Genomic DNA, 15,711 nt, shown 5'->3' with positions numbered 1-15,711 from the left:
AATTCTCGTGCTCAAGTCGATCTCATTGACTTGCAATCCAATTGTGATAATGATTTCAAGTTCATATTCGTCTATCAAGACCACGTCACTAAATTTGTTCTTCTACGTGCTTTATGCACTAAAAGAGCAGAAGAGGTTGCGTACCACCTCCTTGACATTTTTTCCACTTTTGGTGCCCCATGTATTCTGCATTCTGATAATGGGAGGGAATTTTGTAACAAGGTCATACAGAGCTTGTGCGCGATGTGGCCTGATATGAAAATAGTGCATGGTAAACCAAGACACAGCCAGTCCCAAGGCTCCATGGAAAGAGCAAATCAAGACATTGAAAACATGTTGTCAACGTAGATGGAAACAAATAAGACACCCAAGTGGTCTGAGGGCCTTCGCTTTGTACAAGCAATGAAAAATAGAGCATACCATGAGGGAATAAAATGCTCGCCCTATGAAGCTATGTTCGGAGTACCAATGCAGATGGGTCTAGCTACCTCCAAAATTCCTAGTGATGGGATCAGAAATCTCTCTTCAGAAGAAGATCTTGAAAAAATGTTTGTTGGTTTGCAAGAGGAACCTAGTGATCCAACATCACCAACAGAAGCCAAAGGGTCAGATGAATCTAACTTTCATCACACGTCAGCACCGACAGCAGCAGAAGCTTCGGATGAATCCAACTGTCATCAGCTGTTCACAACGGAAGGAAAAGCTTTGGACTTATCCAACTGTCCGCACACCTTAACAGCATATGAAACTCCACCAATTTTGCCATCCAAGAATAATGAAGACCTGAAAGAAAAAAAGAGTCGAGTCAAAGACTTCTAAGAAAGATGGAGAACTTCATGATGATCAGCAACCTGACATTTTGATTTCACATACAATCAATAGAAGAATTGGTGCGGTCCGAAGAGTTCGAAAAGCTGCAAGAGAAGGACTTGAAACACAGGCCAACAAAATGTTGAAATGTTCCAGTCAAAAATTACCCAAACCTAACATTGGACAGAACATCAGAATCAGAATTCCAGACGTCGACCGTTCAAAAATGGACCCTAAGTCGATCATTGCGATTATTATAAAAAAAGAAGATGACTTCACTTAAAGATCACTACTTACCGGAGGCTACCAGAGGCTTCCCAGGTCTCGTCAGCCGGCCGCATCCTCCTTCTTCCGGGTCACATGACTGCATACGTCACCACGAAAGTGACAGGTGCATAAGTCATGTGACACGAGTTGTGTCACATGACTTACGCATGCGTCACTTGCGTGGTGACGTATGCAGTCATGTGACCCGGAAGGAGAACGCGGACGACGAGACCTGGGAAACCTCCGGTAAGTAGCAATTTAGCTTTATACCTGTCTGCCCTGCACACTCGCACCATCCATGCCTTCCGATGATGCATGAAACATGCATTATCGGAAGGCACGGATATATCCGACAGATATCGGGATTATCCGTATCCGTACAGCCCGTTATCCGCTTGGATAACGGGTCTGGACGGATCTATCCGCTTATCCCTAGTCACAATTACAGAATTACATAGTTTTGAAGTTGCGTTATTCTTGTATTTGCGATTATTTGTCATTTTTGAGAAGTATTTTCCTACATAAATGTTTTCTATTTGCATTTTCCTATTTGCATTCAGAATTACATAGTTTTGAAGTTGCGTTATTCTTGTATTTGCGATAATTTGTCATTTTTGAGAAGTATTTTCCTACATAAATGTTTCTATTTGCATTTTCCTATTTGCATTCAGAATTACATAGTTTTGAAGTTGCGTTATTCTTGTATTTGCGGTAATTTGTCATTTTGGAGAAGTATTTTCCTACATAAATGTTTTCTATTTGCATTTTCCTATTTATATTTGTTCATTTGCATTTGCATTTTGAAGAATAAAAATATTTCTAACGATTAAGGCCTTCATCAGAGTCGGAAATTGCGTTTAGTTAACTTTTACCACCATCATCTGCTGGTAAGAGTCAGAATTTTGTGACTCAAAGTTACTTTTACCAACACATGCTGGTAGTTACTTTTACTAACACATGCTGGTAAATGTAAAGTTTACCAATTCGCCCAGATAAAAGTCCAAAATCATTCGTTTATATGGAATACATCTGACTTTTACCAACGCTGTTGAGAAATGTTAAGATTTACCAAGACTTCACAGGTAAAAGTCCAATTTTACTTTTCATTTTGAGCTTTTACCGACGGCCTCAGTAAATGTTCAGATTGACCGGTATATCCTAGGTTTTACCGGTCTTCTGACTTTTACAGTAACATACTGTATACATAGCAAGCGAATCATCAGATTTGTTAAGAGGTGATGGAGTCTAGGCAGCACGTGACTGCAAGTAAACAAATTTCACAAATACGGCGACATGTCTGTCCACCTGCACGGGGAATACAGGGACATCTCACACTGTAATGTATCGGCAGTCTGCAGTTATATAAGAGTGACTGCAGACATTTCAGCCTGGACAATCCCTTTAAACTAAATATTTAATGCAAAACTGTTGGGAACTCTAATTCTCTCTGTGTTAAAGTTTAACATAGTTCTGTTTCTCTTGTAATATAATCCTAAAAATCTATAAATTGTTGTATTACAATGTCCTTCAGAAAAAACATTCATGAATTCTCCCCATAAGTAGGTCAGCTGTCTGAAGCGGATATGATAATACATGGAAAGATAACCTATAAAACCTAATTAGTGAACAGGAAAAGAGAACAGAATGCATTTGTATGGATTCTTCATGGCGGTATTCCTACAGAATATGAGGTGTTTGCCCTCTAAATATTACAATTACTTTTCTGTTCTCTATTTGTATATGCCCTTTTCTTTTACAGGATAATTTATGTTTATGTTCTGGACACATTGTCATTGTCAGTAATGCATTTCTCCACTATCCCAATTAGTTTTCAGTGATATCTTCCATTTTTCTAACCCTCTAGAATATATTAATGATAGCTTAAAATCACTTACATTCACTTTTTTAATGAATAACATAAGCTCATGTACACATTTATGTTCGGATACTCCACTTAATTTTTCCATTTCAATCACAGAAAATTTGAATTTATGTCCAAAATGTATCAATTACATAACTGATGCATTTGGAGGCAAAGGATTATTATGAGGAACATTTGGGTTCTGTTTTGTTTCCGTTTTTGGAACGAAAGAAAAAATGCATCATGCAGAAATTCTTGTTTCATTCTAAAAACTCACAAATAATAAAAGAGCCAAAAGGGCAGACTGTTAAGGGGACGGTTGCAAACAACTTTATTAAATAATGGAAAGCAACAAAACCCGGGGTCCGCGATGCAGCCTGGAGGACTGCGGCCAAACACCTTCCGGGTAAGAAGGTAAAACAACCAACAGAAATAACAATCCCTTCCGTGTTACTGCACACCGGAACGGGAATAGGAATTTGCACTATCTCCGTTAAGAGAGATGTGCAACAAATAATGTATCCGTAGCCCTGTTTACTGCACAGGGACTACGCAGCAGGTGATAGGATGCGTGTGTGATTCACGCCGGCGTGTACGTGCTCCCAGCCGGCATGTTATCGGACTGAGGAGTCTCTCTCCACGTGGCTTACAGGCGGTGCCGGGAATACGGCATCTGCAGACTGCTCGGGGTGTATGGCAACCCCTTTGTCGGAGCTGGACTGTAAGACGAAGCTACCTGCCTCCCTCCATCTAAGGCTGCCTATCCCCTGCTAAACCTGCCTGACAGAAGCTAAAGCACACGTGGAGCCCAAACGACCAAGCGTCCACACAATAACACCAACATAGCTCAATGATCAGAGCGCGCCGCCATGTTTGTGGGCGGGTTATTTAAAGATTAAGCCCTGCCCACCATCGCATTATTGGTGACGTCACCCGCGACCAATCAGGCGGTGCCAGGTCACCGGATCAGCTGACTCCCAAACCACCAATCACGGTCCGCCATGTCACGGGCATGCTCAGTACAGAGAATCCTGGACTTTGGCTGTAGCAGCCCTGTTTCCCTCTGCAACCTATCCTTCATGTTGCTAGGAACAAAGACCCAAGAGACAACCTGTACATCTCGTGCACCACCTAGGCATTGGGACCGACGATGATGCTGCACAGCATCTGCCCCAGCTGGACCAGAATGGGAGACCACAGAATCCACTGATGATTCTGAACCCATTTCAGATCCAGCAAACACCTAACATTATCCCCCCTTTAACATCCTCCTCCACTTGATGCTCATATTCCTCAATGAACAGGGGAGTATGTATGTGGTCCACTGGTTCCTAGGAACAATCCTCAGATCCAGGGACCCTCCAGTGTACTAGGTAATATTTTTTGCCACGAACCATTTTGGACCCCACGATCACCTGTATCAACACCCCTGGAGTCTGAAGCGGGTTGGGGTTCCGAGAATTTTGTCAGGTGAACCGGCTTAAGGAGCGACACATGAAAAGTGTAGTGAATCCTCTTGTGTCGTGGTAATTGTAACCGGTACACTACGGGGTTTATTTGGGCCAACATTTTGAAAGGACCAAAAAAACAGGGGGCAAACTTAGCAGATTCCCCGTGTACTCTGATATTGCGAGCTGCGAGCCACACCCTGTCGCCCATAGAGAATACGGGGGCTGGACGGCGATGAGTGTCAGCCGACTCTCTCATCCGATTCTTGGATGCCAATATAGCATCCTGGGTATGATCCCAAGCCTCCCGCGCCTCCAGAGCCCAATCTCTGACCCCAGGTTCCACTGAGGAAACTGGCATAGGAACCGGGACTCGTCGATGTTGGCCATTATTTAGAAGAAACGGAGTCTGACCTGTGGAATCTGCCACTGCGTTGTTTAGAGAAAATTCTGCCCAAGGAAGCAATATCACCCAATCATTATGATTGGCCGAAACGAAATGGCGTAAGTATGTCACAAGCATCTGGTTAGTGCTTTCCACCAGACCATTGGTCTCCGGGTGATAGGCATTAGAAAGATTCAGTTTAATGCTTAGCAAATTACACAATTCTTTCCAGAACCGGGAGGAAAACTGTGGACCCCGGTCACAAACAATCCTATCAGGCATTCCGTGGAGACGGAAAACTTGACGAATCAACAGTGAGGCCAGAACCCGGGAAGAAGGTACCCTAGGCAAAGAAACCAGGTGAACCATCTTAGAAAAATGGTCAGAAACCACCCATATTGTCATGTTTCCCCAGGATTTAGGTAACTCGACAATGAAATCCATCCCAATCAGCTCTCAAGGTCTATCCGCCACGGGTAACGGATGAAGAAGACCAGCTGGCCTCTGACGGAACGACTTATTTCTCGCACAGGAGATACACGCTTGAACATATTCCATAACAGCCTGGGGTAACTGAGGCCACCAATACGACCTTTGGAGAAACTCCGTGGTACGTTTGACCCCAAAATGACCTCCGATCTTAGAGGCATGTGCCCAGGAGAGCACCTCATTTTGTAAATTAGGAAGAACGAACGTCCTCCCGGGGGGAACCTGGCTTAGGGACACTGGAGCCACCGTCCGCATACACTCCGGAGGAACAATAAGCCTGTACTGGTCATCGTCCTCAGCCATATCCATGGACCGGGACAAAGCGTCTGCCTGAGGGTTCTTTTCCCCTTTTAAAAAGTGAATGGAAAAATTGAATCTGGAAAAGAAAAGAGACCACCTGGCCTGCCTCGGGTTAAGACGCTGCACCGTCTGTAGGTATGAAAGATTTTTATGATCGGAATATACCATGAAAGGATGTTTAGCTCCCTCCAAGAGGTACCTCCATTCCGAAAAAGCCATCTTAATAGCAAGTAATTCTTTGTCACCAATCGTATAATTCCTCTCTGCTGGAGAGAAGGTCTTGGAGAAGAAAAACATGGTCTTGTCTGACCCTGTTCATTCTTTTGAGAGAGAACCGCTCCTGCTCCGACAGAGGAAGCGTCGACCTCCAGGAAGAATGGCTTGTCCACATCCGGGTGACGGAGAATGGGAGCTCTAGAAAAATAGGATTTAATCTCCCGGAACGCCTCGAATGTCTCCTTAGACCAATTCTTGGGATTGGCACCTTTCCTGGTTAAAGCGGCCAAAGAAGCCACCAGTGTGGAAAAATGTGATATGAACTGCTGGTAGTAGTTGATAAAGCCCATGAAGCGTTGTACCGCTTTAAGGGAATGGGGCTCCTGCCAGTTCTGTACCACCACCAACTTTTGTGGGTCCATGGCCAATCCCTTACTGGATATGATGTAGCCCAGGAACGTAGGGACTCTCGTTCGAACTGACATTTCTCCAGTTTACAATACAGAGAATTTGCACGCAATCGTTCAAAAACTCTGCAAACATCCTCTCTGTGTGTGGAGAGGTCCGGGGAAAAAATAAGGATATCATCAAGATAGACTACCACGGATGATAGCAGCAAATCCCGAAAGATATCATTGACAAAATCTTGAAAAACAGCAGGGGCATTGCATAACCCGAAAGGCATGATGAGATACTCGTAATGACCATCACGAGTGTTAAAGGCTGTTTTCCACTCGTCACCTTCACGGATTCGCACAAGATTATATGCCCCAATTTAGTGAAGATGTTAGCCCCTCGCAACCTGTCAAATAGTTCAGAAATAAGGGGCAGAGGGTATTTATTTTTGATGGTGATGGCATTTAGTCCTCTGTAATCAATGCAGGGATGTAAATCACCCTCTTTCTTCTGGACGAAGAAAAACCCAGCTCGAGCAGGAGAGACCGATTTTCTGATAAACCCCAGGGCCAGGTTCTCTTTGATATAATCTGACATGGCCTGGGTCTCGGGGACAGACAGGGGGTAAACCCTACCACGAGGAGGCTCCGTGCCAGGAACCAAATCAATAGGACAGTCATACGGTCGGTGGGGAGGTAAAGTCTCTGCAGCCTTTTTGGAAAAGACATCCGCAAAACTCTGATATTGCACTGGCAGAGCGGACAAGTCGGTAGAAGGCTCTGAGACTACCCTACGGGCGGCTGTAACCATACATTGAGAGACACAATTCTCACCCCAGGAAGAAATTCTCCCCGTATTCCAGTCAATGTGTGGAGTGTGACGACGTAACCATGGAAGACCCAATAGCACCTCATCTAATCCCCCGGGGATAATAAGGAAGGAGATAACCTCCCGTGACCCTGTGGAAATGACATGGTGATAGGGACCGACTGGTGAGTGATTTGCGTGTCCAGCAGTGAACCGTTGACCACCCTAATGTTCATTGGTTTTGGCAGTTACTCCATAGGAATGGCATGCCTCTGGGCAAATGTTGATGACAAAAAATTGCCATCGGCACCAGAATCCACCCACGCCCTGGCAGTAACCGTGGTTGTTCCGAAGGACAACGTCACCTCATACAATAATTTGGAGGAAGAAGCCCCTGAATCTAACACACCCCCTCCAACGGTGGTTAGACACCTTTGTTTCCCGACCGCTTGGAATCCTTATTAATATGGTACTCCAAGGGATGTGCAGGTCCTAAACGAGGGGACTTAGACTTAGTCCGGGATATATCCATAGCCTCAAACTCCGGGTCGGGAGCCGCGGGTTTGGAGATAGGTCTAGAGAATGAAGGTGCCAACCGAAACCGAGGTCTGGAAACCTCCAGCTCTAACTTGGTTCTGCATGACGCAGATCTATTCGGTTAGCGAGAGTGATTAACTCTTCCAGAGAGGTTGGGATCTCTCTGGTAGCTAAAGCATCTTTAATATGCCCAGCCAGCCCCCTCCAAAACACCGGGATTAGCGACCGCTCAGACCAATCCAGTTCAGCCGCTAAGGTTCTGAACTGGATGGCATAGCGGCTGGCGGTGACCGAACCCTGGACCAACGCAAGAAGCTTAAGAGCCGTATCATGCGTGACCTGAGGACCTAGGAAAACACTCTTTAGGGCACTAAGAAAGAGGCCCGCATTAGCCACTACCGGGTCATTCCGCTCCCACAGAGGGGTAGCCCACTCCAGAGCCCTGTAGGAGAGTAACAAGATGACATAACCTACTTTGGCCCTTTCGGAGGGGAACCGTGCCTCCATCATCTCCAACTGAATGGAGCACAGATTAATAAAACCTCTGCAGGATTTGCTGTCACCAGAAAATTTTTCCGGGAGAGCAAAACGGGGTAATGGGGCAACTGCAGCTGCTGAAGCATTCACCGCAGCCATGTTAACCAGATTGGCTGCCTGGGTAACTACTGCAGTGATATCAGCCACCGGGGCAGTTTGTTTCAGAGTCCTAAGTCTAACCTCAAGTTGCTGTATATAGCGCTGCAGTTCCTGGTTGTCAGCCATGTTTGGCAAGACACTGGCGCTCTGATACTGTTAAGGGGACGGTTGCAAACAACTTTATTAAATAATGGAAAGCAACAGAGCCCGGGGTCCGCGATGCAGCCTGGAGGACTGCGGCCGAACAACTTCCAGGTAAGAAGGTTAAACAACCAACAGAAATAACAATCCCTTCCGTGTTACTGCACACCGGAACAGGAATAGGGATTTGCACTATCTCCGTTAACCCCACGAGAGATGTGCGACAAATGATATATCTGTAGTCCTGTTACAGCACAGGGACTACACAGCAGGCGCTAGGATGCGTGTGTGATTCACGCCGGCATGTACGTGCTCCCAGCCTGCGTGCTACCGGACTGAGGAGTCTCTCTCCACGTGGCTTACAGGCGGTGCCGGGAATACGGAGTCTGCAGACTGCTCGGAGTGCATGGCAACCCCTTTGTCAGAGCCGGACTGTCAGACGAAGCTACCTGCCTCCCTCCATCTAAGGCTGCCTATCCCCTGCTAAACCTGCCTGACAGAAGCTAAAGCACACGTGGAGCCCAAACGACCAAACGACCAAGCGTCCACACAATAACACCAACATAGCTCAATGATCAGAGCGCGCCGCCATGTTTGTGGGCGGGCTATTTAAAGATTAAGCCCTGCCCACCGTCGCATTATTGGTGACGTCACCCGCGACCAATCAGGCGGTGCCAGGTCACCGGATCAGCTGACTCCCAAACCACCAATCACGGTCCGCCATGTCACGGGCATGCTTAGTACAGAGAATCCTGGACTTAGGCTGTAGCAGCCCTGTTTCCCTCCGCAACCTATCCTTCATGTTGCTAGGAACAAAGACCCACAAGACATACTGTACATCTTGTGCACCAGCTAGGTGTTGGGACTAATGATGATGCTGAACAGCAACTGCCCTGGCTGGACTGGAATGGGAGACCACAAAATCCACTGATGATTCTGAACCCATTTCAGATCCAGCTAACACAGATTCATTGGAGAGGGGCACATGGATTTTCTATTTTAAAATATCTGCTGCTCTTTACAAAATTTTGTAAAAATAGTAGAAAACCTCTTTAATATCTGCATGATCACTTGTTTATTCCTGGAGCTCTCTAAAACCTGCATGTAGTTTTTTTGTTAAATTTAACAAGTAATCCAAATCCATTAATTGCAGAAATGTTACTGGCTCTCTGGACCTCTGTTCAAAATACAGAACCAAAGACTGCAATTGCAATGGACACTTTACTTTTAATGAATGTTTTAGCGATTAAATTATTATATTCTTGTTTTATTAACATTTTTAGTGTATCAATAAAAATGGTACTTTAATAGAAAAAATTACCTTTAAAAAAATGTTATTTCTGTATACCGTTTTCAGAATCGCCGTTATAAGGCCACATTCACGCATCAGTATTTGATCATTATTTACATCAGTATTTGTAAGCCAAAACCAGGAGTGGAGAAGTATCATAAAATCATGTGCACCACTTCTGTATTTTTCACCCATTGACAAAATGCTGAAGTGTGAATATTGCCTTACACGACTCCTCCTTGATGTTTAAAAACTCCACAAATAAGCACAGTGGCAGCTTTAGTTCTCTTAATATAATTTTTTATTTTTCTAGAAAAATGGCAGAGAATTACATCCACTTTCATAATTCAAAGATCAAACTTACATGCAGTATAAAAACCACTGTGAATTATTGAATTATTCCAAGCGCAGTACAGGTTAGACAAGTGGAAATTTCATTCCAAATAGGAGCAGGCACTGGATCAATCACCCACCCCTGAGCGACATTTCTAGGTGCCACCCTCTTTTTCATGCCCAGATAGAACTGCTCAGACAGGTCTGTGAATGCTGCAGCCCCTGCAGCACAGAAGGGGGCAGCTTAGGTATTCCTATGACATGTACCAACATAGAAAAGGCTCTTCTGTGCTAACATGGTACCAGAAGCCATGATACAGGACTGGAGTAACCATAGAGAATAACTTACGGAGCGCATTATTTATTTATTTTTTAAAATGTGGCAGAAAAGTCACAGGAAACCAACACCATGCAAATGTTGCCCTTAGTGCAATTTCACTTTTTGCATACATTTTTTGTCAATACAGATGAAAAATGGATGTCTTCTGGTTTTAATTCATTTTTAAAGATCTCCATGTACGTGAATGTCAGAGTCTGATCCATAAAAATACATGAGAGTTGGAAATTTACTGAGTTTAACCCCTTCACGACATTCGCCATACATATACAGTGTAAGTTAGTTCACAGGGTGAGCATGCACCACACGCTGCAGATCATGAATGTGTATAACAGGAAGGACCTGCCTCTATCAATCTCCTCCACATGCAAATGTGAACCTGTTAAATGCCACTGTCAAACTCTAACAGCAACAATTAACAAGCACCAGCATGGGAGCACCTCACTCCATGAGCCCATCAGCACACCTGTGGCTTGATAACAGGTCATCAATGAGTTGCTAAGATAGCAGGGGGTCTGCTGAAGACCACTGTGCTTTTCATTACAGAGCACCTTTTAAACCCTGCCTGTGGCCAGGCTTTTTATTTATGTATTTATTAATCATGCATTGCTTATGTAGTGCTATCATATTTGACAGGGCTTTACATACATTATTATCATCACTGTCCCCATTGGGGCTCACAATCTAAATTCCCTATCAGTATGTCTTTGGACTGTGGGAGGAAACTGGAAAACCCAGAGGAAATCTATGCAAACACAGGAGAACATACAAACTCCTTACAGATGTTGTCCTTGGTTGGATTTAAACCCAGGACCCCCACGCTGCAAGGCTGCAGTGCTAACCACTGAGTCACCATGCTGCCCACACACTTCAAACTAGACCGCAATTTCTGCTATATACAGCAATGCTGTGGCATCACTATTCGTAGCACAAACGGTCAGACAATCACAGCTGCAAGTTCCATAAGAAGCAAAACCTACAAAAGACAAAAACATATCTCATACCCTACCATCATTATATATAAATGTAAAGCAAAGTTGCATAATAAATATAGGGTACTTAGTGAACTATTTTTGATCAAAAAAAAGTATACAAGCCGTCCCACCAGCGGCAAGGTGACCCTAAATTGGGACGGTACCTATACTGCCTATATTAAAAACCTTACTGTATATTAAAGTTGAAGTAATGCATATAAAAGGGCAGACAAATAGGACCGGGTCCCAACTCCAGACCACCTAGGCCCGTGGTAAGCTACACATATACTAATCAGCTCAACAAAGGGGATGCCACACCCTTAAATTGCACAGAATGCAAACAAGACAAAAAACCAAGCAATGTGAACTGAGGTCTAAGATGGTAGACATGCAAGAAATAGGAGCATGTTCACACTAGCAAAAAGAAGCAAAACCTACAAAAGACAAAAATATATCTCATACCCTACCATCATTATATATAAATGTAAAGCAAAGTTGCATAATAAATATAGGGTACTTAGTGAACTATTTTTGATCAAAAAAAAAAGTATACAAGCCGTCCCACCAGCGGCAAGGTGACCCTAAATTGGGACGGTACCTATACTGCCTATATTAAAAACCTTACTGTATATCAAAGTTGAAGCAATGCATATAAAAGGGCAGACAAATAGGACCGGGTCCCAACTCCAGACCATATACAGTAAGGTTTTTAATATAGACAGTATAGGTACCGTCCCAATTTAGGGTCACCTTGCCGCTGGTGGGACGGCTTGTATACTTTTTTTTGATCAAAAATAGTTCACTAAGTACCCTATATTTATTATGCAACTTTGCTTTACATTTATATATAATGATGGTAGGGTATGAGATATATTTTTGTCTTTTGTAGGTTTTGCTTCTTTTTGCTAGTGTGAACATGCTCCTATTTCTTGCATGTCTACCATCTTAGACCTCAGTTCACATTGCTTGGTTTTTTGTCTTGTTTGCATTCTGTGCAATTTAAGGGTGTGGCATCCCCTTTGTTGAGCTGATTAGTATATGTGTAGCTTACCACGGGCCTAGGTGGTCTGGAGTTGGGACCCGGTCCTATTTGTCTGCCCTTTTATATGCATTACTTCAACTTTGATATACAGTAAGGTTTTTAATATAGGCAGTATAGGTACCGTCCCAATTTAGGGTCACCTTGCCGCTGGTGGGACGGCTTGTATACTTTTTTTTTTATCAAAAATAGTTCACTAAGTACCCTATATTTATTATGCAACTTTGCTTTACATTTATATATAATGATGGTAGGGTATGAGATATATTTTTGTCTTTTGTAGGTTTTGCTTCTTTTTGCTAGTGTGAACATGCTCCTATTTCTTGCATGTCTACCATCTTAGACCTCAGTTCACATTGCTTGGTTTTTTAAGTTCCATAAGAAGACTAACAAGAAAAGTGAAAAATAAAAAAAAGTTTAAAAAAATGTGAAAAAATAAATAAAAAAAACACAAAAGTTCAAATCACCCCCATTTTCCCCAATAAAAATAAAGAAATAAAAAAAAAATATACATGTGGTATTGCCGAGTTCGAAAAAGTCCAATCTATCAAAATATAAAAATAATTAATTCAATTAATAAACATCGTAAATGGAAAAAAATCAAGAACACAAAATTGAAATTTTTTTGTTTGATGCAATTTCACAAAAAATTCTTTAACAAGTGATCAAAACCTAACATGTAACCCAAAATTGTATCAATAAAATCATTGTCTTGTGCTACAAAAAATAAGCCCTGAAATAACTACAGTGGGTACGGAAAGTATTCAGACCCCTTTAAAATTTTCACTCTTTGTTTCATTGCAGCCATTTGGTAAATTCTAAAAAGTTCATTTTTTTTCTCATTAAAGTACACTTTGCACCCGATCTTGACTGAAAAAAAACAGAAATGTAGAAATTTTTGCAAATTTATATAAAAAGAAAAACTGAAATATCACATGGTCATAAGTATTCAGACCCTTTGGTCAGTATTGAGTAGAAGCACCCTTTTGAGCTAGTACAGCCATGAGTCTTCTTGGGAATGATACAAGTTTTTCACACCTGGATTTGGGGAGCCTCTGCCATGCTTTCTTGCAGATTATCTCCAGTTCTCAGGTTGGATGGTGAACGTTGGTGGACAGCCATTTTCAGGTCTCTCCAGAGATGTTCTGAAGCCACTCCTTTGTTATTTTAGCTGTTTGCTTAGGGTCATTGTGTTGTTGGAAGGTGAACCTTCGGCCATGTCTGATGTCCAGAGCACTCTGGAAGAGGTTTTCATCCAGGATGTCTCTGTACTTGGCCGCATTCATGTTTCCTTCAATTGCAACCAATCGTCCTGTCCCTGCAGCTGAAAAACACCCCCATAGCATGATGCTGTCACCACCATGTATCTGTTGGGATTGTATTGGGCAGGTGATGAGTAGTGACTGGTTTTCTCCACACATGCCTCTTAGAATTATCACCAAAAAGTTCTATCTTTTTCTTATTAGACCAGAGAATCTTATTTCTCATAGTCTGGGAGTCCTTCATGTGTTTTTGAGAAAACTCTATGCGGGCTTTCATATGTCTTGCACTGAGGAGAGGATTCAGTTGGGCCACTCTGCCATAAAGGCCCGACTGGTGGAGGGCTGCAGTGATAGTTGACTTTGTGGAATTTTCTCCCATCTCCCTACTGCATCTCTGGAGCTCAGCCACAGTGATTTTGGGGTTCTGCTTTACCTCTCTCACCAAGGATCTTCTCCCACGATTGCTTAGTTTGGCTGGATGCCAAGGTCTAGGAAGACTTCTGGTAGTCCCAAACTTCTTCCATTTAAGGATTATGGAGGCCACTGTGCTCTTAGGAACCTTGAGTAATGCAGAAATTCTTTTGTAACCTTGGCCAGATCTGTAACTTGCCACAATTCTGTCTCTGAGTTCCTTAGGCAGTTCCTTTGAGCTCATGATTCTCATTTGGTCTGACATGCACTGTGAGCTGTGAGGTCTTATATAGACAGATGTGTGCCTTTCCAAATCAAGTCCTATTAGTTTAATTAAACACAGCTGGACTCCAATGAAGGAGTAGAACCATCTCAAGGAGGATCACAAGGAAATGGACAGCATGTGACTTAAATATGAGTGTCTGAATACTTATGACCATGTGATATTTCAGTTTTTCCTTTTTAATAAATTTGCAAAAAAATCTACATTTCTTTTTTTCAGTCAATGTGGGGTGCAGAGTGTACTTTAATGAGAAAACAATGAACTTTTTACAATTTACCAAATGGCTGCAATGAAACAAAGAGTGAAAAATTTAAAGGGTTATGAATACTTTCCGTACTAACTGTACATCGAATGAAAAATAAAAACTTTTTTTAAACTTCTGATTTTTATTTTTCACCACTAAAATAATAGAAAAACTGGACATGTTTGATATCGCCATAATTGTACTGATGAGAAGTATCATATTACATCATTATTTTTGGCAAAAAATTTACAGCGTAATAACAATTCCCTCTAAACAATGTCAAAATTGTTTTTTTCACAATTTTTCCCCACTTGGAATTGTTTTCCAGTACTCTATGTGGTAAAATGAATTGTGTCATTCAAAAGTACAAATCGTCCAATAAAGAAATCAAGCCCTCTTATGTCTATGTGGACAGAAAAATGAGAGTTATAGCTCTGGGAAGAAAGGGAGAAAAAAAAAAAGCAAAAGCGGAAATTGGCTCTGTCATGAAGGGGTTAATTGAACAAACATACAGATTAGTTAAAAAAAGCAGAAATGTGAATAGTGGGATTAAACGCTATGGGTCCATGTGATGTCTGTTTAAAAATAGAAAACACGCAGATAAGAAAATCTGATAGATTCCCTTTAAGCATATATTCATATATCAGCAGGTTTTTGCTATGTAATCTGAGGACAGCACGGGATAGGGGTTAAAACACAGAATTCAACGATGTGTCACTATTCAAGCTGTGTGCTGTTGTTTACTTACAATGAAGGTTTAATCACTAGGATATCATTGTTGTGACTAGCTGGCTCATGTCTCCTGGTCTGACTCCGCCCCCTCCTCTGATAAGCGGCTCACTGTCAATAGGAAGTATACATAGGGAGCCTGGTGTGGGCGGGGCGGCTTTCTCAGCTCTGCTGCATTCTATATCTAAGAACTCTGTGTCGCAACTGCTGCACCCAGTATATTAAGTGATATATCACTGGATTCAGGTTTTTTTGCCTTTATCTTGTTGCTCTCGGATGAGGTAGCAAATACCTGTTGACATATTACCTTGTTGCATTCACACTGACAGATGTGTATGAAGTATACTCGTGAATCAGTGTTCTTAAAAATGTTAATTTTGCAATTATTTTGCTATTTAAACAGTCTGCCAATCATCTGATGAATGAGCAAAATGCTCGTTCAATGGGTGAAAAGATCTTTTAAGCATCGCAAAAAGTCAGTTGCTGGTGGAGCATCATCTTGTGTAATAAATAAT

The 15,711-nt window shown here is 42.5% G+C and overlaps 1 protein-coding gene across 2 annotated transcripts in view; it reads left to right on the top strand.

Annotated features, from left to right (window-relative positions):
• Positions 1–15,711, top strand: part of LOC141172252 (3-beta-hydroxysteroid sulfotransferase-like) — a 146,273-nt gene that overhangs the window by 72,848 nt on the left and 57,714 nt on the right. The window lies entirely within an intron of this gene.

Source organism: Phyllobates terribilis, unplaced genomic scaffold, assembly GCF_046119375.1.
Source record: "Phyllobates terribilis strain yellow unplaced genomic scaffold, ASM4611937v1 Scaffold_12__6_contigs__length_324123572, whole genome shotgun sequence".
Classification (NCBI taxonomy): Eukaryota; Metazoa; Chordata; class Amphibia; order Anura; family Dendrobatidae; genus Phyllobates; species Phyllobates terribilis.
The sequence above is the reverse complement of the archived record's forward strand: the minus strand, read 5'-3'. Positions and strand labels throughout refer to the sequence as shown.